Raw genomic sequence first — 23,538 nt, 5'->3', positions numbered from 1 at the left:
TGCACAGGAAAAAATAGTCGTAAAAATCACCACATCGGTAGAAGCTGGATATAGACTGTTTATTTAGTGGATCACAGAGGGACATGTATGTTAACAATACTACGTAGGTGTAACTATCCCACTAACCATGCACTGTTTCACACACAGATGCATTTCCTGGGGATTCCGACGACAGCGGGCGGCTGATCATTTCGGAGACACCAGCCGAGTCGGATGTGGATACCGCGCAAGATACGCATTCACCACCTCCACCAGCAACCACACCACCACCACCACCACCACCAGCAACACCTGCTGCCGCAACAACTGCAACTAAAGATCGGAGGCGCAGGTCACAAGTTCCACCCATGCAGGTGATGGAAACATGCCAAACACCTGCTACACCATCGGGCCAAAGTCTGCAAAGCATCCCACCGCCTGCTGCACCACTAGCACGTGTCAGACCCCGACAGCGCCGCAGGTCTCTGCGCAGTTCACAATCCTCAGGCGACATTGCAATCTCCCCAAATGGTGGCATTGAGGAAAGGATGCTGCGTGTCCAGCGCCTGCAGGGGAGACACATGGCTACAATTAGCTCCAACATAGCGCGCCTTGCCAAAGATATGCGTGCCATGACAGCGGCAGTGAGGGACATGACCACTGTGGTGGCAGAGGGCAATGGGTACCTGAGGGAGGACATACATGAGCTCACCCGTGCCATGAGGGAAGGCCATGAGAGCGAGAGGAGGAGGCAGCGGCAGAACTTGGTCAGGTCCGCAGCCTCTACAAAGGCCATCACCAGGCTGAGCAACAGCACCGCAGTGTTGGCACGCCGCTCGGTGTCACTGCAGGTGGACCTTGGATACTTTTGCAGGGATGTAGCCAGGGCTCTAGGACAGGTCACCGCTGCAGTAGAACACCTGCAGAGCGGCACATTCAGTGCTAGCGCATTGGGAGGGGATGACGGCAGTGAGGCTGCCTCAAGTGTGAGCAGTGTTTCGGTAGCAGAGGCCAGCACCAGGCGGCGCAGTTCCCGTTGCTCCACAGGCACAGGCCGTGGTGAGGTGGAGGAGACACCTGAGAGGAGGCTTGGCGTTCGTGGCAAGCGCCAATAGACTAACTGACAGTCATACTTGACCGTGGTGGGGCAACCATGGTCCTCCCCTATTTGACGCTGCACAGCCGTGACAAAAACGGCCTTTTGTTGTAACAGTTTATCTGGGGATATATAATTTTATTGCTTGTTTGGTCGCACATGCCTCAGTGCTCCTGTGCATTAGACAGTAGCACCACCAATAATTTGTCATCTTTCATTCTTACCTGGTTCAGAAATGATGTTGCATGATGTATGTCTGCCTCCTATGGCCCTCTGCTGTGTTAGGGACCTGTGCCTGTTGGTGTTGGGCGGGTGGTTGGTCATCCCGGTAGTCGCGATTCCTGTCCACCTCTATGGGTATCCCCCTTCTGGTTGCAATGTTGTGCAGCATAGCACATACAGCTACAATCCGGCAGCAGGTATCAGGTTTGTATAGCAAGGTACCGCCAGTTTTATGTAAGATTCTAAGGCGACTCTTCAGAATCCCAAAGGTCCTCTCTATGACATTCCTTGTGCTTATGTGGGCCGCGTTGTATCGTCGCTCCTGTGGTGTTGCTGGATGAGGTAGGTGGTGAGTATATATTCCCGCAGGGCGTATGCACTGTCACCTACAAGATAGAAGCAAAGACTTAGCAACGGTGATGTTCATACATGTGTGGTGCTCATGTGTGGAAGAGGTATGTGTACGTACCAAGCAGGAGTCCCTCTCCAAATTCTCCGTTGAGTAGACGCCTGTGGATGCCACTGTGTCGGAATATGTAGGAGTCGTGTGTGCTCCCCGGAAATTGTGCCACTAGGTCCGTGATGATGTGCTTGGCATCGCACACAACCTGCACATTGATAGAGTGGTAGGACTTGCGGTTCCGGAATATGTACTCATTGGCAGAGGGTGGACAGATGGGGATATGCGTACAGTCGATGCATCCAATGACATGGGGGAAATGGGCCACCTGGTAGAATGCCTGTTTGTTGCGGTCCAACTGCTGTGGGGAAGCTGATGTGGGTGTGTATCATAGTCAGCATGGCATCTATGAATTTCTGGAAGAAGCGTGAGAGTGCGCTTTGCGATACGCCTCCGGCTACGGTGATTACCCCCTGAAAACTTCCTGAGGCCAGTAGGTGCAGGCTGCATAGGATCTGGACGTGCGCAGGGATTGCATTGGTCCGATGTGTCTGGTGCTGCAGGAGTGGTTCGAGGTCTGCAATGAGGCGCATGATCATGGCACGATTCAGTCGATACTTCTCATACACCTCGTCCTCATTCTGTCCCAGCAAGGTGATGCGCACTCGGAATACTCTCTCCTGTACCCTTCTCCTGCGCTGTCCTGCAGCATTGATTCGCATCCTCCTTGCAAGCACGTAGAGGGCTGCCATTTTGTGCTAGCCAACAGGGTCTCCTGGGCCACATTTAAGGGTTTGCTGATTGGTACGATCTGTTGCACATGTGGAATTTTTTTTAAAATTTTTATTTTTTATTTTTGTTACTTTACCTCCAGGTTCTGATTCCCCTTAATCTGCTCATGCTAAATAGCGAATTTTGGGATTTTCGGTATTTGCGAGTTTTGTTGCATTGTGTAGCGATTCGTTATTAGCCATTGGCACTTGCCGGGAGCAATTTGTGATTTCGGTGATTGCGACTTCGGTAATTTGCGATTCGGTATTTGTGCGGATTAGTTATTTGTGATTAGTTATTTTTCCGGTATTTTTTTGGCGATTCTTTATTTTCTTACGATTTGGGTTGATGCATTGGGATTCGGTTTTTGACACTCGCTAACGGGTGATTTTACCGATTCGGTATTCTACCGACTGGATTTTTGCTTGATGCATGTGCCAGTTGGTGTCTTTCTTTAAGGAAGATGAGATGTAAGGGGAGATAAAGGAAGGGGGATATGGGTTTTGGGGCCACGAGGGAAAAGATTGTGCCAGTGTGTGCTTTGTCTTCAATGATGGAGATCCTTGTAGTAGAGATTCAGCCCTCTGTGGTCTAGTGTCCTCCTTAGTTTCTCATTTGTGCCAGGTTGTGTATAGTGTTTAATGTGTGGTGTGTTCCACATGAATCGTATTGTTATGGTAGCCATTTTAGTGACATTGGAATTGAAGTATCATTCCTGAGACAAAATGTGGTGTTGCTTTAAGAGCTGCCTTGAAGACAAGAGTACTTTTTGTATACTATAGAGGTTGGAATTTCCATAATCCAATCTCAAACTTCAGTACCATAGTTTTGAAATTAGCTTCTGTGATTTAATGCCATCAGTCATTGTTCCAGAATTGAGCATGAATCTAGCCAGGAATGAATTGGACTATTCATTCGGGAAGATCGGAGTGACAGATATTCTGTCTTGTTTGGATTTAATTTCAGATGATGAAGTAACAACCAGGACTGAATTATGTCAAGCTGAACTGGTCAGTATTTTTTCCTGGTAGTAATCCAGTGCACTTAAATAAGTAAATAACAAGAAAAACCTCATGAGATACCAACCGAGAGGCAAAGTGAATTCTGCAAACAATCGATGTGCATGCGAGCACACTAAAGTAACAAGCATTTGCAATGCAATCGGTCTCGCCTTTGGGACCTTATATGTATTTAACTATGCAGCACATTAACCTGGGTGCTGAAACATCTACTGTTCTTTAACATAGAGAAAAAGTAAGCACCAAACTGCCTGACACGCCAGGTATGGGAACACATAAAGAGAAATATAGCCTTTCAGCAGGAAATGGTATCATCCTCAGCTCTATTTTTAACATAAAATCAGGGCTTTCGGTGGTCATATCACTGAAAACACAAGATTTGAAAAAAATATTATTGTCTACGGGTGCTTGTGAAAGACAATTTTTATGCACTGGAATCTAGAGAATGCTAAAGTGATTCTAGTATCTTACTGACTCTGCTGGTCGTTTTCTATCAAGAAAGTTAAATAGAGGCAGTTGCCAGAAACATTTAAAAAAAAAATAAAGTCTCTCAGCAGAAATCAATTTTGGTATTTTACTGACCTCTGCTGGTCGTTTTCTATCAAGACAGTTAAATAGAGGCAGTTGAATAGAAAAAAAGTCTCTAAGCAGAAGCAGACAAGTCCTAGGGCTGATCACCAGAGCAGAGCCCACAAAGTATATACATATATAAGTATATATAAGTGTATATTCTAAAGTATATACAAGAGATCTCGAATGTTCAACCTAAAAAAGGATCACCAGCATTGTGGTACTTTTCAAGAAGTGTGCAACTAAAGTGTAGTCTGTGTTTTCAGATACAAAGGTGTACATACCCATTATACAGTCAAATAGGTGGTTGGTACATGGGTATCATACGTTTGAATACCGAGGTATGAAGATTAATTTGTTCAAATAAATGGTATGCTTTCTCTATCTTGAACAACGTCTTTTAAATGAAGAATTGTGATGGAAACTTTTAGTTTATACCTGGTCTCAATAACAAATTAATTGTAGAAATGATATATATCTTAAACTCAAAGTTGACAAATGTAGTACATTGGTAAATAATTGCAGAAATCAAATTTTCTACACTTACCTTAATTTTAAATTAAATCAATATCGATCAGAATCTGTTTCTTTTATACGATATATTATTCTTTGTTGGAAACCATACATAGAAATAAGAAATCGAATGAACAAACTACTGATTTCTATTCATGGAAATCAATGTAATAAGCTGTGCACTACCCGCTCTTATTTTAGATACAAGATTAGACTTCAATGTAACCCTCAGTTTTGAGCTTTATTAAAAACGATTGATTGGCTTCAGATTCTCTTACAATAACCATTAGAAGGCAGACAAATAGACCTCATAAGTAAAACATAAAGCAGCACCTGCTCGTCTAAATGATTGGGCATTTCAATTACCAATGGTAAACTTAGTTTACAGTACTTCAAAAATACAGATTTCAATTCTCCACCCATGAAATAATTTCTACAAAATTCAGATGTTCACCGTGGCAGCTGGTCAGAAACAGACTAGGAGACATGGCAAGCCCTATCATGATACAAAACTAGCAGAACCTAATATGTATAAAATTAGGCAAACAGCACATCCCAGAATCATTGTTTCAAAGACAAAGCCGATATACCAACAAGTAAATATTCAAGAAGGTTCTTAGTTACAGGGCCTGAAGTAAAAACGAAGACATGCAAGATTATCTTTTCAAATCATGTCAAATTATTGAGGCATCTTTGTACACAGTTCAGTCATATAAACCCTGTAAACCATCTAAAGCAACTGCAGGACAATTCGGCCAGTCCAATCCACATTACACAAGCTCCATGAAAATGAAGTGGGACCAGCGCTGCAACCCACAAGCAAGTTGGCAGGACAAGCCCCATACTCATAACATAATGAAGCTGTCCCATCATGCCATCACAGAACCATGCACCCATGCCACTCTTGCAAAGAAAAACATGGCAGTCCCAGCAGTGCAACTCTAGACCAACGAGCCATCACTGCCTTCCCTCCCATCAATACAGGTCACAAATTACATTGTAGGCAAAAAATCATGGGCACCTCAATTCAGCAACTACTTGCAGCTTCCAAATTCCACAATCATATAGAGGTTGTGAAACACAGCTGATATAGTTAGGCAACTACATATTGCACAGGCGAAGATGCAAACACACTAATGGCTCTAACAGAACCATATGGAGAAAATAAATCCCACCCCCCGGTTCTGCAACCATTAATGCTCAGTACAACATGGACATTGTACTTCTACACTTAAATAAGACTTTGGGCCTCGCGGCTCTCCAGCTTTAGAACAGACTTATAATTTGTTTAAATTCTGCCCAATACAAGACTACTTACCAAACAACACCAAAGACTCCATAGCCAATTGGTGGGTCAGGCTCAGGGTCCACCACAGCAGTCCTGGTATCGACTGACCCAGCCGGCATACCCTGGTTTTAGATGGTTCCGGCCTGTGGTCCATGGTGATGATGGTTGACAAGCTTCTGCTAGTGTGAGACCGACTGCACGGCTTTTGTGGTTGGTGAAGATGAAGTGGAAGCAGCTGCCAACACCGCTGCTCCATTGGGGCAATAAAACTTCTTCCCCAGACCAGCAGTCATTGGGGGCTGGATAAGACCCCTAAGGCTGCTGACTAAGCTGTCACTACACAACTGGGCCCCAAGGGACCTGCTGGGGCCCTGGAAGGCCATCAGTGTCCAATGGGGGGAGATGGGATTAAATGTATCTGGTTGAAGCCATGACTGGAGAGGGAAGAGGCAATTAAGGCAAAGAAGAACCACAAGCTGTCATGTACTACAGAGAATATTCCTGATGTAGAAACTATTGTACATATATTAAAATGCAAGATTTCAGTGGGTCAACAGGTGAAAAATGAGAGGAGGAATTAGAAGAACACTTAAGGTTACAAATCTGAATGAGCACAATTTCAGAGAAAGGAATACCATGACAATGTGGGAAATGCCAGAGAGACAAGGGAAGGTATTGAGTATACAAAAATATACGGGTGGGAACAACAGAGTGGAACTAAATGTGTGAAGAGGCAAGAGCCTGAAAGGGCAGAAGTAAATTGTTCAAACAATACAGTAGATGTGGAAATGATGGAGTTCAAATTTGAGATGTGACAAAAACATGATTTAAGATCAAACAGTCAATTGTGATTTAAGTGGGATCAACAAGTCAAGATTAACTAATGTATGATGGGTAACATAGGAATTCACCCAAGACGGAGAATCAGAGAAAGGTCAATTAAGGTTCAAGTAGAAGGGACAAACGAAGTATGAAGGTCAATAGGGAGGGACAGCTCAGGGTGGCAGTAAGCTGATAAATAAAGCACGAGGGGACAAAAGGGAGCAGGGTCTCCAGCGGGTGGTGTAAAACAGAAAGGGTAAATTAGCTAATATGGAGAAAATCAGCATGAGAGTCAATATGGAGTGATGAGGATGTAAAATAATCTGCATATGCAAGGTAAAATAATATGGGGAGGGCAATTATGAGGACAGGAAATGAAAGAAAGGCACCAAGGATGGCAACAAGCTGAATGTTACTTTCTAAGTGAGAAAATAAAGCAGGTAGCAAGAACGTACAAGCAACTAAGGGGTGGTCAAAGCACATAATAAAGAAATAGGGAATACATGTGAGTGTTGTAGACAGCAAGTGGTCTAAAAAACAAACCTGGCAATGGGTTTGTTAGAGCACCAGAAGGGTGTGGAATTCGATATTTGACAATAACGTGGTAATCAAACGATGAAGGACAATATATTGGTTACATTTCTGCGTGAAACAATGAATACATCAAAATACTTTGAAAGATGGAGAATAGACTAACAACGCAGAATAAATTGCTGAAATTCTCCTCTGGGGAAATTAATGGGAGAAAGTGATCTATGAAAAGCAAAGTATGGTGTATATTGCCCTATTGTGTTAGCGTGATGTAAAAAACAATAAGGAGGTAAATTACAAAAGGATGAGCAATACAAATAGGTAAATTTCTGAAGAAGGGCAACAAATGTGGCAAATTATAGGTGCAGGAAGTGGTAAGCTACTACATAAGGGAGAAATATCGAATGAAATGTTTGAGGGGGCTCAGGATCCCCCAGGACTAAAACCTTTAAATGCAGAACTTTAACGAACAGCAGAGGTGGGACAATCAACAATGCCAAGGACTGTCCCCACTCTCTCTCTCTCTCACAAAGGGTGCCACGGCCTCTTTAAGGCCCCACGGCCGTTGCTGGCCCCTCATACCCTGGACCCCGGAAGCGGTGGCCGTCTGCAGCTTGGGACAGTGTTGAGCATGAGGGAGCACAGAGCTGCAACCCGTCGCCTGCTGCCGAGGCCGCTGTTGCAAGATAGCTAGAAGCTCGGTAGGGCCCACTCCATTCTCCCTCTCCACCTCCTCCCCGCCCCGGGCCCCTTCTGTTCTTCTGCCTGGTGGAATCATTCTGAACATGTTCTATGCGGCAGCCATCCTAACTTTAGGAGCAAGGTTTGTTGCTACTAAAAAGTGTTCTAAGAACGTCGCTCTACAGTATGCCTGTTTCCGAGATGGCCACCGCAGTAGCTTAGGTCGACCCATAAAGCGTTTTTAGAGGAATCCCATTGATCAAAGCAAAAGACAGAATTTCGACAGCAGAAAACATGTTGCCATTTCTGAATTTATGCTTTCAAGTGGACTCCTGGGAAAAGCGGCGAAGAAGACTACATTTTGCATTTTCTGAAAGCACTTGTGCCTTGGATAGTGTGTGTACTTAGCTGCAGAAATGAAATCATTAAAATATTTTGTTTTGCTGAATATTACACATATTAACTTTTTCTCAAAAGGAAGGGAATGGTAAACATTTGAAAAACGAAAAGGCACAAACGGGAGTGGGTGTGGCGATGGCAGCCGAGAAGTCATGGACTGCGGGAGGGGGCAGGGGGAGAGAGACAGGGAGGAAAATTGTGTTCAGTGTAAAGGGGCAAGTAATCATGGAAGGATACTTATGATGACATGGCGGTCATGAGGAGGGACTAACAAGCCTAAAACGAATCCGAAGGCAGCATTTAGGACTTAGGCCAAGGAAAAAGATGGGTGGAGCTTTCACAAAGCTTCCACGCTATACTGAATACTGCATGCCTCGCAAAGCAAGTAGCGCATGCACTGCAACGCTAGGCTCGACCTAAAGAATGCAAAAGGGGAAACTAAACATGAGAGTTCTATTTATTTTACCTTCACATCACGTTTTGTATTAATGATTTTCGCTCAGACCACCTATTGACCAAGCTCGATAACCAGAAATAGGCCTACGAAATGTGAGCGTGATGGAAAGTCCTCGCAAACGCGGATCTTTCTGTCACTCGACAAATATTTAAATGTTATATAGTTGGGTGATCGGGCTTTGTTATGCTGCAAGCAAACCGAATATTCCTGCCTGATGAGCAGGATATAAATTTTGCAAACTACGAAGCGCAGAATAACAGCAACGTAGATGAGAATCCTGCCAAACATTCCCAAATTGAAGACCCATTGTAAAACCCAGCTGAAGCTCAGAAACCAAGTAAGGAAAGGTAAAGCATTTCCAGCATTTGCAGCCTCCTGAGCACTGTTCCACACTCAGATTTTAAATAGGTCTGTGTGAAATTCATATAATTTGGTTTTGCATAACTGCATAAAACTTCAGGAAAGTTCAGTGAAATTACGCATTGATACTTGAAATGCAAATCTGTCATTAAGCGATATACTTTAGTGTGAAATACATTCTTGCATTAGTTTTTGACCCGAACTCGTATTTCTCACTAAAATACGGTGCCTACAGCACAATTGCTGCAAACAACATTAGCTCTCTGGTTGTTTACTTTGTTCCCACACTACTGTGCTAACATTTTGCTGCGAATACTGGCATACTTATGCCACTTATGTGTAATAGTGGAATTTGGAAATTTCATGTAACAAGCGTAACACAAAATTCCAGCAATTCTGCGAAAGAGGATTGTGCAATTTAAATTTAGCTTGGGCCTATTTTTAAACACACAAATCCTCTTTATCAAGTCCTCCCAAGGAGCATAAATGACTTCAGCTGGAAAGCACTGAGCTCCATAAAGCCATCTTACCTAGAAAGTCACTTTGCTCACTATTGCAAACTCCACCTACTGCAAATGTTCAGATGTTGGATGGAGAGATTAGAATGCTTTTAATTATATTAGCTTTATTTAAAAACAGCATTTGTGCCACAGCATATGAAAGAATTGAGACACATCACCTCATATATCATGTATGCTCTGATTAATGCATAATATCACTATGCATAAAGCACAAGATTTGCAGTTGAACTGGATCTTTAATTGAAACTGGTTTTATTATTCAAATGTTTCCAAGCTTTTGTTCATTAAGAAGGGAATACACAAAAATGTGGTAGATGGACCAATAAAATCCATGAGACCAGTTATCCTTGGTGTGGTTTCCACTGTATTTTCACCTCTACCTCCTGCATTTGTGACTGTGTGCTGGATTTAGGGTTTGCTGGTTTAAGTACTCTGGGCACTTTACCACTGCTGATCAGTGCCAGCGTGCAAGTGCTCCCTATTGAAATTGTAATGCTGATTGGTTATCTATGATTGGCATATTTGATTTACTGGTAAGTCCCTAGTAAAATGCACTGTGTGCGCTCGGGACCTGTAAATCAAGTGGTACTAGTAGGCCTGTTGCACTGATTGTGCCAACCACACCAGTAGCCCTTCAAATGTGTCTCAGACCTGCCACTTTGGTTTCTGCACACTCAGTTTTTAGATGCCATGTCGATTTGGCAAGTGCACCCCTAAAGGTAGGCCCATGGGCAAGGTGCAGTGTATGTTAATGGCAAGACATGTACTGATGTGTTTTACGTGTCCTGATAGTTAAATACTGTGTATTTCATTTTTCACTATCGCTAGGACTAGCTCTCCCATAGACTACCATAGGGGCTGCCTTGTAATATTTTACAAGTGTAGCTCTTATTTGGGAAAAGCTAGAGATTTGGATTCGTGTGTGCTTCTGCTTGCTTGTGGATTCACCATCTGGTTTTAGACTGACCGGGGATGTTTATGCATTCACTCTAGGCACTCACACAAAGGAAGCTGAGGTGTGACCTGCAAATGCTGATGGGCCATCTTGGGCTAGGGTAGGGGAGGAGGTATTCCTTCCAACTTAATAGGCTGTGGCTGCTCTGCACATTTTTGCCTCCTCCTCCTGCAGTGCAACTGTACCAGGGAGGACAGAACTGGTTTTACTGAGCAAGAGAGATTTTCTGAACAAAGACTTAAAAAGGGAAAATACGTATAAGTATTAGATCTAAAAACCCAGAACTTTAGACTACTTCTGGAATCAAGGTGACGAGCTGAAGAGCTGTAAGGAGGAGTACTGCCCCTTTGCTGTGTGATGCTTTGCTAGGTTGGCCTGCTGTTGGTGCTTCTGTCAAGGAGAGGAAATGGACTGGACTTTCCTGCTTGTAAAGTTTCTACAAGAGCTTGTGTGTGCTTGCCTCCTGTTCTGAAGTGTCAGGGACTCAAAGCACTCACCTGAAGCATCCTTGAACTCCACTGCTGGGAGTTATGATTGTCCTGTGGTGCCAAATCCAGTTCTGGGCCCTGGGAGGTTGTTCCTGCTGCAAAGATCTACACAGATCTGACGAAATCTGTAAAATTGATGCTTTGCTCTTCTTGTGGCTGAAACTTCCAAAGCACAGCCCAGTGCAGCCAAAGAAATCGACACAGCGCCTGCCAGCGGCCCAAAGACAAACCACGCACCTAATTCAATGCACTGGTCTCTGAAGTCCGAGACCCTGCAACGAAATCCAACATAGGTCTGACTGTGCAGCTAAAAGAAGCGATGCATCTTCCACCTCTGCATTGACCCATAGCAGCTGAATTTCAGGCATTGCAACCGTGTGCAACATTTTTCTGATGCAACACCTGCAGACCAGAGTCGCCTTGGAAATCGATGCCACATTTCCCCCTACAGTCCGGATTTGACGTGCTGTGGAAATATGGATTTTTATGGTCGGTTATGTCCCCTATCTTGGACCCCAGCGGTTTCATGTATAAATCACAAGTACATGTATGTTCCCTCCAGTTCCAGTTATGAAGACGCAAACACATGTGCGTCCACCGTCAACATGTCCTCTTTCAGATCCGCCATGAATGGGCTGGATATTCTATTCCTAAGTATGAAAGGCCACCGGCTTTATATGGTTCATTTATCCCATTTTACAGTCCAGGCGAGTAGGCCCTGATCCTGCCACCAAGCCTTTTCCTGCCTTCTGCCTCTGAAAGCTCCAGTCTGAGCCTGCATCTGTGACCATGAACTTTGTCCTACTCCCTGTGCGGCTAACGGTGCCTGATCCAGCCCGTAGCCTGCCAGAAAACTGTACTTCACCTTCAAGATTATCTCCTCCGCCCCTCATCCGATGCATTCCTGTCTAGCAGTTTAGGTAAACATTCCTCCAGCTACCGTGCAAAGGGGCCAGGCCTCGCTGTCCTCATGCAAGTAATTCATAAACCCTGTTACCATGGAATATTCCTACCCCCTCGCATCTAGTGTAGACACTTAGACGCTTGTACACGCACTAACAGTCAGTATAGTCAGTATAGAATAAGATTCTATCCTAAGAGACCTTTCTTTTTGGATAACACAGTTCTTTAAACATAGGATATTAGATATGATTTGGGATTAGGTTGACATAACCCCAGACTTTTGTCTCCACATGTAGAGCTAAATGTCAAGTCCCATTCTCCCCCTAGTTGCACGTCAAATCACACGTCATGCTGCCGCGCGCGCATCTCTGCCAAGTATTTTTGCTGACATTGCGAAATTCTTTCATGGAACCACCCATTTGTGACATCATACCTAATGACGTTCTTTAGTTACGCCTAGTTACACCCATTTTAGTTACGCATGTATATCTTTATCTCTGTTATCAACTGTTACGCCTCCTGCATCTGTTTCACTGTAATGCCTCTTCTATAAAAATGATTACCTGTCAATAATGTATGGTCCTTCACTTCCTGAACCTCCGTGGTGATGGAATATGAAGCCAACAATTCGAATTGTTATTGGAATAAAGCCTGTTCCGAATCTCTAATACCACGGATTCTGCCTCTTATTTTACTGAGCTATTCTTATTAATTTTCCGCATCAAATTAAGTACCGGTAATTAAATTATTTACCACAGTGCCACCTCTCCTGCATGCAGCAGAACTGTTGCCTCACCTCCACAAGGACTCAGGAACTGACGCCTCACTGTGTTTTCTAAAAATTGAGCACCAAGTCCAATTTGGGTTGTTCACACATTTATTTGTCTACAGTTCTGCTACAACTGTACCTTTTTATTCTTGATCACACTTATATGATGCCATGTGAACATTTCAAAATCATTTCTGAGTCTCCCGTTTTCTTTTCACATAATGTATCATACATACATGTCTAATTGACCTTTGTAGTGATACCAGTTGAGATACTTTTACTTTGTCCTTACGTACCTACCCGAGTCTCAACGTGGTTTATGGGTTATACTCCTGTGGCTAAATACAATCAATGTGTTTTCCAACGCTTCCCTTCTCTGCAGCTGTTTTGCCTTGTGAATTTTGACACAATTAAGGTAAAAATCATGCATCCATAGATTTCTATAGACTGAATTGCTTGAAACATTTTAGAAGTCATATTTTGAGTTGTGTTTGTTGGATTTTTTGTTGTTTCAGTCGTGTTTGGTTTGGATAAAGATACTTTATTTTTTTTAACTGGTGCGGTGTCCATTTGTGGTGTTTTCCCTGTGCTACTGTGTGTTTGGGTACAAATACTTTACACATTGCCTTTGGGTTAAGCCTGTCTGTTACTGCCAAGCTACCAAGTGTGTAACTCCCTTATCCTGACTAGATAGAAGGGTCCTTACTTGGACAGGGTGCAAGCCACTGCCAACTAGAGACCCGCATTTCTAACAACACCCTTGCTGTTACCTCACCTCATTTAGAGGTTTGGTTTCCTCAAATTCTTTGTCAGTAGTCAATCCCCCAGAGACCACAAACTTAACAGCATAGAAAGGCCCACATTTTTCAGTATGGGCCATCTGACAAAGCTCTTTCCTGTCTGCCACCGCCACCAGTGGAATGGACATCTCAAACAGGTAAAGGAAATAATGACCCCCTGCCTCCCCCACCTCACAGCAGAAAACGTCCAGGTCATCAGGGATACTGATTTGTTGTTTTTGTAGTAAACAATCCCCTGCTTTAGAACTTCCTGTCTGTGAAACAAAACTCTTGCAGACCGCAGTAGCGGCCCGTAGAGGGAGTTCCGCGGGGCATTGGGGCGGGGCGGGGGAGGGGCAGGACGGAAGGTAGTAAACTCCGGCTCATGGCCGACCGGAGTAATGTAAGGAAATAAATAAATAAAACAAATTTTATTGCGTGCTCTGAAACGCATTTGGCGTTTCAGCGTGCGCAATGAAATTCGTTTTATTTATTTATTTCTTTACATCACTCTGGTCGGTCGTGAGCTGGAGTTTACTACACCCACCCTGCCCCTCCCCGGCCCCGCCCCACTGCCCCGCAAAACTCCCTCCAGGGGCCGCTACTGGCAGACCGGGCAATCATGTCACGTGGCCTGGCCGGAAATGCATTTTTACCTAATGTACTCCCACTGTTTAGTGGGAACACATTCTGTCAACATTCCCTGTCAACACATCAGTGAACTTCCATGGGCGTGTTGCTCCTGAGCTGGCAGAGGCAAGGACTCTTCTGCTCTAGCTACTTGATGCACCATCCATCAAGCTTTGAATGAGACCCTAAGACACAACATGACAAACTTTGCCGTGGTATTTTGCCCTTGGTTAATTTTACAAAGGAGATAGAAAGATAGATAGAAATTTACCTGCAGTCGCTGCCCTTCATATCTGCCACTTAAAGAATCTGAAGTCCAGTTTACATTTTGTTTCCCAGACTACAGCTGTCATCATCTGCTTGTACCAGTTTTAGAAATATTAACATAGAAGTACTAAGTGGGTGTACTGAGTACAACATGTTAATGCAGAAACTCAGGGATTTATTTATGAAGGCCTGTGTCAACTTTGCACCAGCATTGCGTCACTTTTAGTGATGCAGCGGCGGCATAAATAATGCGCTATGTTGCTCCATATTTACGAAGTGACATATCTAAGCAGATGCGTCACTTCGTAAACCCCTACCCTTCATTATACCCGTGTCAGGTATAATATATGCAGGGTGGGCGTTCCCTCGCAAGAAAGGGTCGTCAGAGTAGTGCAGTGAAATCTATAAGATTTCACTGCATCACTTCTTGGACCCCAATGCGTCAAAACCTTATACCTGCCTCATGCCAGGCATAAGAGTGACGCAGGCCCTTTCACATGCGGCTTGCCCCATGTGAAAGGAACATTGCTGGAGTTGCGACACGCTTCTGACACAAATCCAGCAATGTGCCACTTTTGCGCTGAGTGATACGTCTGCAATACTGACGTATATCTGTCATTCCTTGCGACATGATGCGTCATACAGTAAATACGACGCATCCATCAAGTTGCAAGGAGGGTGCACTGAGACGTGTCACATCGCTGCTTTCATGCAGCGATGCAACACTTCTCATAAATGAGGCCCTCAATATTCTCGTGGCTTGCTTTTCAGAATCACTGTTATCTAATTCATTGACCGGGGAGTCCACCCGTACATCATACAGCTTTGACAAGGGTGGACTGTTTCTGATTGTTTATGCCATTTGAGACTATAAAAGTGTGTGATGTCCTCGGATATGACACAAAGGGTAGATTTTTATTATAATGATATGTAAGCCTTTTGAAAAAAACGAGACAGAAACTAGTTTTAGTGTTGTTGGACAGATTTGAAAATATTCTCATATATATATTTATGAGTGGCTTGCACAAGTACGTTATATATTCACAAGGTCTCCTTTTAAATATTGGATTTTATATTTTTTTGTCTTTTCTGTGACTCATTTGTGTTAAGCTTTATGGGCTTTTGTAACCGGAATGTAACTTTTTTGAATCAAATTGATTTAATAGCAGTAGTTGTCAGTTCCAACGGGACAGCTTAGAAGGGAAATACATGTTTTAGCTGTGCTCCCCCTTTTTTTCCCCGTAGTATACCTGCCTGTTTGACCTTTGCAGTGTGTGTTCTCCTGCACAACTGAGTATAAACAATAAAAGAGTGCACAACCTGTTTATTCGTTAAATAGCGCCTAAACAAAGGCGGAGAAGAGAGACGAAGAGGAAAAGAAACACTCCAGTGAGTAAAAGAACACTCACTCACCAACCTGGTTGGTAACATGCTTCATCATTGGGTTCCCACCTGAGAGGCCGAGTGCCTCCCTGGTGTGCTACTACGCCTGGTTACAGCAGAGCGGGTTTCTTCCAGAGTGTGGTGATAGAAAAATGATTGTGTTTAAAAAGGGCTTGGTTTAAACCCAAACCAACTTTATTCGTGGTTAACCAAGCACTGCTAAAAACTGTGATTGGACGTGAAAACCGAATCTAACGGTCTAGTCCAAAATATAAGTGAAGTAAAATCATGGTCAACATGTTTCTGCCTGTAAAGTAGTCAATTTGGCAAGGCTTTCGTCAGGACCAACTGGTGAAAAAAGTGAGCGAAAAGACACCTCGGCGGTATGCACACTCTAAGGTGCACCCTAACCTGGGGTGTTGGTGACAGATATAAAAAGACTTACAATTTGTAGCCCGGCTTACCACTTCTTACTAAGCCAATGGTATGTGCAGATAATGAAAAAAACACACAATTGCGTAGACATACATAGTACAGTATGATATTCTCAGGACAGAAGTGAATAATCTCTCAGTGTGGCAAACAATCTTGCAAATTCTATAGTATTGCAATGGTATTACTTTTATAGTTACACCAATTATTATGATTCAAGTATACCAAGTCCCACCCGGGGTCAGTAGTATGGTACCTCGGTTTCCTAATGGACAATTTATATAGGATAGAGTGACTTATCTCATGTACTTACTGTGGGACGTAAGATTAAATGTGAAATTTCACATACACACATAAAAACATTAAAATCCATATGGTTTTATGGTTTGACTGAGCTAATGATCGGTAACGTATTCAGTGTAACGGTATTAGGAATACGTCACTTACTTTAAAAAGTGGGGAAGATAACCCCATGGGTCCAGGAGGGGAGCGGATACCTGTAGTCACACTCTGTATATAAAAATAGAGAAAAGAGGGTAGGGCCAAATTAACAGAATCGTACATATGAAACTGTACATCCGTCTGACATTAGAAGCTGGTACTTAAAATCACTTACTACTCCAAGGTACGCCACTCGCCACACACCTATTACTGCCCAGTAGCAGGACCCCGAGGATCATGAGCTGGTCGCGGGGAGGCTTTTTAAAGTCATTCAGACCAATGTAACTCTCCGCTTCTTGCGTTCGCACGTAGAGACAAATACAACGTAAAAGTGCGTCAGCTTGAACGGAAAGTCTAGACCGGGGCTCGATGTGAGGATAGCCCGGTGTAACTCACCGCCTCATACGCACGCGTGCAGCATGATGATTGCAACGTCAGCGTGTGTCCGCTTAGGTGGGATGTCTAGACCGGGGCTCAAATCGTGGATAGAGTAACGAGGTGTACTAAGACGACTTCCGTTTTTTACGGATGCGTCATGATGTAGTAAGGAAAAAAGAGTAGCTGGAAAAACTTTATTAAGGTTTTCACTAAAGCTCTCCTGATGGACAATAATCTTAGTAATTGGAAATTACACTTGGATATTTTCAAATGGATACAAGTTTGTGTGAATTCGACAGCACAGATCACTTTACAAAGGGGGAAAAAACCTAAATTAAATTTCCTTTTCTTCCTAAATTATATAGAAGAATACATATCAGCAGCACACATCAATATTGCATACCAATGAAAAATGCAAATGGAGTGAGTAATCGAATAGTACCACGAATTTGATGTAATAAAATTGTTGGTTTTACTTAAGCTGCCTGAGTGTGACTCACTGGTGTTGGTAGCCAGTATGTTTCTTATATCCCAAAATGCATATCAATGATGACAGAGATATATAAACAAAAGGCATCTGACGCATTTCCCATAATAATAGCAGCATCTTCACAATTCAGTTTGCTAATATTGAGTAAATGCATAGTGTGGCTAGCGTGCCAGAATCGTGCCCCATGGGATGTTATCATTAAGGCCAGAGGTATGAGTTAACAGACGATACAACCATCTTTGTTCCTTTTCAAACAGGCGTTGGATTTGATTGCCCCCTGAACTTATCTGTTCGATTACTGTCCACTGCAAATCGTTAGTACAACTGTACATAATGCAGATGTTTGGTGTCAGAGATATTAGCATATTTTTCCCACTTAGACCTAAAACAGATCATGCAATTTTAAATTTGTTTCCCTTCAGCATGGACTGAAGGACATGTTCTCCTTGTTGTTATTAGCTACACTTCGCACTGTTACCTACACGTGTCTTGGTACTAAGGACATCCTAAAGACCCAAATTTACATCCGAAGGGGTCCTAAGTATAAAGGGCCAAATTAGCATGTGTGGAGCCACGTTTTAAGTGATTTCAAAAACAGAAGTAGACTGTCAATCAAACTCAGCTCAGATCAGAGAGAGGTCCATAGCACGGCTGCCTTGACTGAGGAAGAGAGGCCGCCCACCCGCACCTTCCCGAATTAGGCAATCTTGTTTGAAGAAAACACAGTCCTACCAGGTGTTTAGATTTGCGAACCTGCACAAGGATTTGATTGTTACCCATTTAGGCAGCAGGTACCAGTGCAGAATATTAAGAGCTGCAGAAAATGAAGAATAGTGGGGACTAGATAGCTTGGCAGCCGCCGTTTGAATACGATACAGGCATTTGAGCAGGTAGTCAGAAGCACAGAAAGGAAGGAACTGAAGTAGTCCGAACAACTAAGTATGGATAATTGGACCAGGACAGGTCAACAATGAGATGGAAGGAGTGGCAAGATTGTGAGAAGTCGTCGCAAAAGAGCAAAAGATTTGCATCTAAATTAGGAGTGGAGTTTGGGGAGTTTTGCCCACTCAGGGGCAGATTTACAAGTCACCACAACGCCACTTTTAGCAATGTTGTGGTGGCGATAGGGGCTTCGCCTTCTTTACAAGGCAGCGTTAAGTCAAGTTAAGTGGCTGAACGCTGCCTTGTAAATCAGGTCCCCTTTCACGCTACATTTAGTGTGTAAGAGGAGTGCAATGTGTGTTATGCCGGGTCTTCCATGCAACATTGATTTTGACACTGACCCCTATTTACAAGGGCAGCGTAAATAGGAGTCAGTGCCAAAATTAAGACCAGGGAAAACCTGGTCTTAAACAGGCAAAACGAGGAGAAATGCTTTATTTCTCATAGTTTTTGCTTTTTCCATATGTGCTGCGTTGTGATGCACACATAGAAACAGCAAAACGCCAATGATTGTTTATGGGTAGGAAGGTCCCCCTTCTTGCACATAAGCAATCATTTAAAAAATGCTGATTTGCAACTTCTATGTGTGTTGCATTAAGCAGCACACATAGAAGTTACAAACTAGCATAAGGGGGATGTATTTCTAAAGTGACGGAGCGTGTCGTTAGCCTTCTTGGCTTAACGGCACGCTTCGTCGCTTTCCTGTAAATATGTTCCTCAGTGTTCCGCTTGGATTACGGAGTTCTGAGAAAACTGAGGATCTCCTAGCATTACCTGCCTGGCTGCCGACTGGTTTGAATGTGTGAAGCACATTCAAACCTTAAATCTGTACATTTTGGCTGAAAAATGTCATTAAAGACAAGTTCTAAGGGACGTGGCTAGGCGCCCGAGGAAGATGGCGGCGCCGGCGTAGGGGCTCCGTCCGCGCCAGAGTTCATCGGCGGTTCGCGCTCTTCAGGCGAACGATGAAGGGAAGCGTTCATCGTGGGAAGGTGTCAGGCATGTCCTAAGCCCTCTTTCCATGCCGAGGCGGACCTGCTCTGACTTTGCTGCCCGTTTTTACTCCCGGTCGCGGCTCTGCATCGCCCGCGACCGCCATTTTGTTTGTCTCCTCTCATAACTCCTTCAGCAGCGCGTTTTATCGCGCTTTGTGTCTCCGGCTGCTGTATGGATCCTGCAATGCTCCCAGCACTACCAACAACATGGATGTCGCAGTCCTACATCGCTAGGTGAATTTTTATTACTTGATACGGCTGTTTCATGTACTTAATTTAAATTTTTTGCTCTCCTCAACTTTGGCAGCCATTTTGAGTAATCATCTCCGTCTCCTGGCTCTGTGGTATCCAACTTTCTCTGGCTTAGCATATATTTTCTTTTTTTTTTCCTTTCTTTTTTCTTCTTGTCAACTCTTTTTGCTTGCTCCTTTTTAATCTCCACGTTCATCGGAACCCGCAAAATACTTGTTTTTGTCTTCAGTCTAGCAGGGTGAACCTGCACTTCACAGGCGCGTTGATGGCCGATGGTTCCGGCAAGATTCATAAGCGCAACTATATTAAAAACTCCAAGCTTTTCACGGAACTGGCTCATTTAGAAGCTTCCCAGTCTCCCTCTACCAGTGAGACGACGCCGAATATGGAAGCCTCTTCACAGTCTTCAGTAAAAATGACGCCTAAGAGGTTAAAAAAGGATCCACCTTCGCCTCCCAAATCTTCTTCGACCATTTCAATGGAGCTACTCCTCGAAGAGATACGGGCCTTGCGCCCTTTTATGGAGGAAACCAATGCTAAGTTGCAGGTTCTTACTGACAATTGGGCTTTGATGGATGAAAGAATGTCATCGGTGGAACGTGATGTCTCCTCTCTTCAAGATTCTGCAGCCAAGGTCACCCACATGCATACGCAGATTTCCTCTCTCCAGAAGCAGGTGGAGGACCTGGAAAACCGAAACAGACGCAATAATCTTCGCCTTTACGGCCTGGTGGAAGGCTGTGAGGGGAGTGATCCCATCACTTTCTTCAAGTCTTTTCTTCCCAAGCTTTTACACTTGCCTGAGGATACCCCACTCAATATCCAACAGGCCCATAGGCTTGGTCGAGCTTCCTCCTCTCTCTCCACACCAATGAAGCCTAGAGGTGTAATAATGTATTTTTTGGAATACACTGATCTGTTGAAAGTTCTTTCTGCGGCCAGAGCTTCTCCTCGCCTCACATGGTCGGGTTCCACCTTGTTCTTTGCGCAGGATTATGCCAGAGCTACTGCGAATCGTCGTAAGGCCTTCTTGGACATAAGACCTGATCTTCGCTCCATCGGTGCTAGATATGGTCTTTTCCACCCTTGCTTATTCAAAGTCACCTACAATAATAAGACTACGACATATGAGGAGCCTACGCGACTTCGGAGTTTCCTGAATTCCTGCGGCCAGGCTGACATGGAGCTTTCTGGCCCTTCCTCTTCTCTTCCACCGTGACTTTTTCTGAAGTTTTATTATGATGCTCTAGTTTTTTATGTCTGCTGATTTTTCTAATTCAATTGTTCTTAAACATGTATGTTCTCATGATGAGTGTATGTTTTCCACTGTAGTATTTGTTATTGATGTTGAGATTCCTTGGTTTGTTCTATTCATTGCATGTTTTCTGCCCTTGTCGTCCGCCGTTGTCTAACCTTGTTACCTTTCTTCCCTTACAGATCATTGTTGTGCGTTCCGTCCTGTTTCTCTGGTTGGACGTCCCACTGACCCCGAGTGTCCTGCTTTCTTCAGTTGGCCCTACCTCCCTCCCCCTACCTCCACGTACGTCCTTGCTTGTCCCTGTTCCTGATCGTACCTTCCTTGAGTTACCCCTTGTAAGTATTCCTCATTCCTTTTTTGACATGTCTGTTCTTGTTTTGTCTCTCCCTACTTTGTTCTTTCTCTTCATATTTTCAGGTTTATTGGTGTCAATACCTTTTATGCGCTCGTTCTCTTCTTTCCTCTTTCCCTCCTTCCTTACCCTCGTTGCTTACTGGCTCCCTTGGTCATGCTTCTCTCTCTTTATATATTTTATCACCCCGCTACATCATTTCTCCTATGACTCATATTTACGTTCCTTTCCCTCTGATCCTCCTCTTCTGTGTCCCATTTGTTTATTGGTCCTTGTGCGCATTTTCTTTTTGCTTTTTCACTTGACCTTACTTATCAACATCTCTAGACTTCATTTTATCTCTTTATCGTTCTCAGCAACACCCTGGCTTTTTTCTATCTTTATGATATCCCTTACTCCTCTTTTATTCTTCTTTCTCTTGTCCGTTTCATTTCTTCTCTATTCTTACCTCTTTCTTTCTTTTTCCTATGTTCTTATTTTTTGTGAGGCTGTCTCTCAATGTTTTAATTTTTCTTTGCATTACTCCTTCAATAATCCCTAATGTCTGTGCGCATTGTTTCTTGGAACGTTAAAGGTCTTCACTCTCCTATTAAGAGGCAAAAAATTCTTTCTCATTTAGCTAAGTTGAATGTCGACATTGCCTTCTTGCAAGAAACTCATTTGTCTGATATTGAAGCTGCTAAGCTTAAGAGGGGATGGGTAGGCGATGTGCTCCCTGCTCCTGGTGATGGTAAGAGAAATGGTGTGGTTGTGTTAATTCGCAAATCTCTCTCTCACTCGCTCTTGACTTCTGAGTCGGATCCTGAAGGTAGATGGTTGTACGTCAAACTTTCCTCGAAGGGTATTCCCATCTCCCTTCTCAACATTTACGCACCTACTGGCGGTGACCCTGCCTTCTGGTGCACAATGGCTTCTCGTATTTCTGAATACGTTGATGACAATTTTATTATGGCAGGAGATTGCAATCTACCCCTCTATCCCTTTTTAGATCGACATTCCAAAGCATCTTATATCCCTCATAAGTCTCATAAACTATTTGCTCAAGCAATATCCCAGCACAAACTCATTGATGCCTGGCGCTTATGTAACCCTACTACTAAAGAGTTTACCTTTTACTCCCCATCCCACCAATCACAGTCCCGCATTGATTACATCTTCCTTTCCCATCATATTTCTCAGTCCCTCACTCATGCCGACATTGGCCCCATCTTGTTCTCTGATCATGCCCCTGTACTGGTTAATATTGATATCCTACCCAAGTCCACTGGGCCAAAACGATGGCGCTTCAACAATACTCTACTTCTTGATCCCAAATTCACCACCTCCTTTGTTGAATTCACGAAAGAATTTTTTGCCATTAATGACACACCCACTGTGCCCAAGCATGCTATTTGGGACGCTTTTAAGGCTGCAGCAAGGGGTTTCATCATTGATTATGTAGCCAGAAAGCGTAAGACCGCTCGCAAGCACGCGAGTGATCTCCTCCTCACGATAAAAAATTGGAACATTCTTTCTATACTTCTCATTCGCAAGTTTGACTACTCCTATTAAGGCTAAGATGCAATTTAACAAACAATCCACTGATGATGCATCGCTATACTTGTTGAAATCTAGTTCAAAATTTTATGGGGGAAAAAACAAAGCGGGGAAGATCTTAGCCAATTATTTAAAAGTTAAGCAACATAAATTGAACATTGAGTCTGTCTATGATGTTAATTCTGTTTTAAAGCACACAGATGTCGATATCTTAGAGGAATTTTCTCATTTTTACTCCACGCTTTACTCTTCTGAAACTCACCCTACTGCCCAATCTCTCGCCGCCTTTTTCTCTAGTATTAAGGCACCTTCTAATTTTCCTGTTGACTTATCCACTCTTGAACTGCCCATCTCTAACTCCGAATTACACACTGCACTTCAGTCACTCAAGAAGGATAAAGCCCCGGGTCCGGACGGATTTACGGTCGAATTTTATCTGCACTTCTCCAAATTACTATTACCCAGATTGCATTCTCTTATTGATTCTTTTATACTCAGTGGCACTTCCTCTGGCACTTTCTCAGACGCCCATATATGCATTATACCCAAAGAAGGAAAAGACACCCAATATTGCAAGAACTATAGACCAATTTCCTTGGTCAACATTGACTACAAGCTATATGCTAAATCCCTTGCCATAAGATTAGATCCCTTTCTTC

This window comes from Triturus cristatus, chromosome 1_1 (genome assembly GCF_964204655.1).
Source record: "Triturus cristatus chromosome 1_1, aTriCri1.1, whole genome shotgun sequence".
NCBI lineage: Eukaryota > Metazoa > Chordata > Amphibia > Caudata > Salamandridae > Triturus > Triturus cristatus.
This window is presented reverse-complemented; position numbering follows the sequence as displayed.